Below are 3,183 nucleotides of genomic sequence, written 5' to 3' on the forward strand. Positions count from 1 at the left end.
GCCCCTGCCCCTGCCCCCGCCCCTCAGGTGCAGCTGCAGGGTTTCTTCCTGTGCCTGGAAGACACGTTCCGCCCCCCTGCTCCCCACAGGAGGGCTCTGAGAGCCAGGAGCTGCCAACAGGTGTCCCCAGGTGCTGTCTGCCTGCTCAGCTGGTGACAGTCTCAGCCCAGCCCAGCAGAACCTGCTAGGTCTCTGACCCAATTCACCATCCAGCGAGGGAGCCAGCCTCCACCATGGCCCTGTGGCCCGGGGTTCATGGCTCCACGGAGGGCCTGGGGCAGCGGCAAGGACCGACAGACCTCAGGCAGGTGTGCCCAGCGCCGGCCCGGTGACGGCCCTAGGACCTGCACGTAGAGGTCACCCGGCGTAGGGAGACCAGAATGATGGTCCCCTCAAGGCCAATCCCAAGGCTCGTCTTCTGAGATGAGTTCTGGCAGTTCTTAGCCACACAGGGCAGCTAGGGAACCACTCCTTCCTCTCTGAGCCCAGGGCACCCAATTTCCAGTGTTCCTCCTCCAGCCAGTGTGTGGAGTGGCTGGCAGGTCAGCGGCCACAGCGCCGTCACCAAGCGTAAGTCCCCGCGTGTCTGTGAAATGAGCCTGTGTGTCCACATGTCCTGGAGACAGCACCTGGGTCTCGGTCTCCTGGAGAAGTGGTCTGTCCTAGTGATGGGGTGGGGGGAGAGACGGGACATCCTCATCTGACAAGACAGTCAGTGGCCTCAAGACACTAACGCCGGGACACCCGCAGAGATGAGCCCCTGTCTGGGGACAGCAGTCCTGGAGGCAGCCAGCACCTTCCCCTCTGGGCTGCTGGGCTTGCTCCCCGGAGCGAAAGACTGCCCAGTGGCAGTCCTGTTCTTGCCTTAAAACTGGAGAGAGGAATCTAGTATTTGCACTTAGCAAAAAGTTTTAAAACAAGTGTGCATGACCAGTCACATTGTATAAAAACAGCAAAAATGATTAGTTTATTATATTTTTTTTTTCTTTCTGGTAGTAAAAATACATAATTGTTTAAACTACTGTGTGTAAAAAGCTTGTATTATATGTAACTTGTTTTTTTTTGTAAATAGATGTTTGTGCAGACTGCTCTCTGGTTTCTTTTCTCCGCACACGGCACAATCAGGCTCTACCACCCCCCGCAAAGTTACCAGGGCTGCTGGGACAGAAAGCCCATGGATTCCTGGGACAGATAACGCCTCACCTAACTGTTCTCCCAGAGCAGAGGTCGGGAGGCTGCACAAGAGCTGCAGGATCTGATTCCAGAGCTTCCCCCGAGGGGCCTGGCCTGCCCAGGAGGGAGGTCTGGAGATCCATCACACTCACCCTGCCTGGGGAGCTGCCCAGGTCAGGTGGGGCACAGGGGGTACTTTTGTCCGGTTTTACTGTTTATCTGGCTGCCCCGGGCTCAGTTGTGGCATACAAACTCTTGGTTGCGGCATGTGGGGTCTAGTTCCCTGACCAGGGATCAGATCCAGGCCTGCCGCACTGGGAGCGAGCATGGAGCCTTCGGCACTGGGCCACCAGGGGAGTCGCTGTGTGCTTTTCAGCACAGAATCACCTTTGACAAAGCATGGTCAGTCCGTCTTCCAGGTCTCTGCAAGCAGGCCACTGAGTCGGCCTGGGAAGTGGATGCAGAAGGGAGAAACCTCACTCAGAGAGAAGGCCAGTCTTGAGAAGGCAAGAGCCGCTGTTATGGCCCCTTAATGTTTGCCACGTTTGCCAGGCCTGGAGGCCACTGAGTCACGGGCGGGCACTGCACGCTCGGGCTCAAATCCAGTTCAGAACGTCAATAGACCACGCTATCCTTGTCCCCATTCACAACTTTTTACTGAATGGTGTTTTGTTTTTTTGTTTTTTGGGTTTTTTTGCACATCTGAAAAAGGCGTACTGAAGTAAATCCTAGACAAAACTTAATCTGCATTCCCAGCTTCTAAATTGGTATATATTTTTTTTAAGTTTACTTATGCCATCTAGGTCTCGTTCCTGTACACGTTCCATATTTACATATTTGCAGCACCATCTAGTACTCTTGCCTGGAAAATCCCATGGACGGAGGAGCCTGGTGGGCTGCAGTCCATGGGGTCGCTAAGAGTTGGACACGACTGAGCGACTTCACTTTGACTTTTCACTTTCATGCATTGGAGAAGAAAATGGCAACCCACTCCAGTGTTCTTGCCTGGAGAATCCCAGGGACGGGGGAGCCTGGTGGGCTGCCGTCTATGGGGTCACACAGAGTCGGACACGACTGAAGCGACTTAGCAGCAGCAGCAGCAGCACTATCCTAGACTGCTGTACGGCTCCCATCGGTAGATATGTCCTGTTTTCTCTCCCAGTCCACAGTTGTCTCTTTTCCATCCTCCCTTCAGGCCACCAGAGTCACATTCCCCCTCTTCACCCTGCTCACCCTCCATGTCTCTGCAGGCACCTGCTTATCAGCGCTCCGGGCCTTTGTCATCGCAAAAGTGGTTCCATACCTCGGGCTGCAGTTCACTTTCTTCACCATCATGGCGTGCCCTCCAGGTGTGTGGGTCCAGATAGCTCTAACCTGTGCCTTTTATGCCTTCTGTGGTATTTCTGTGTATGGATTTGCCACAAGTGATCCAGCAATTCCCCCATTAAGGAAAATCTGGGTGCTTCCCATTTCCTGCACACATCACCTCAGTGGACACTCCCTTTGATGTCGCAGTAGACACATTTCTTGCAGTGGAGCTGTGAATCAAGGTTGGGATGGGTTGGGCGATGGGGTTAGGTATTGAAGTCTAGTTGATTTGCAGTATTGTGTTGGTTTTGATACGTTTCTTCCCAGTGTGTTTTTTCCTATGATATACCTAGTGTATTTCACAAAACTAGTAAACCAGATGTGCAGATTTTCTGTCTACCAGGAGCAGGAACAGGTATGAGCAAAGACTTCCTGAAGGTGGCTTTTAATTAGCTCACTCTTTTATAACCTCCTGCCGCAGGCTCTGTTCGGGTTCTCTTTGGACTTTTAAAGTCTGTCTCCCGGAGGCTGGTTGTGCCCAGCTGGCTGGCCCACTGTTCCCATGACCCCTGGTGGGTAATGATCATGTTTAAACCCCATCTGTGTCATCCCTCTTGGTTGGGATCAGCACATTTGGGCTGGGCTGGGGTTGGCCTTAGAAGGTGACAGTCAAAACCATTGTGGCATGGAGGCCATGCCCTG

This window comes from Bison bison, unplaced genomic scaffold (genome assembly GCF_000754665.1).
Source record: "Bison bison bison isolate TAMUID 2011002044 unplaced genomic scaffold, Bison_UMD1.0 scf7180017864223, whole genome shotgun sequence".
Classification (NCBI taxonomy): Eukaryota; Metazoa; Chordata; class Mammalia; order Artiodactyla; family Bovidae; genus Bison; species Bison bison.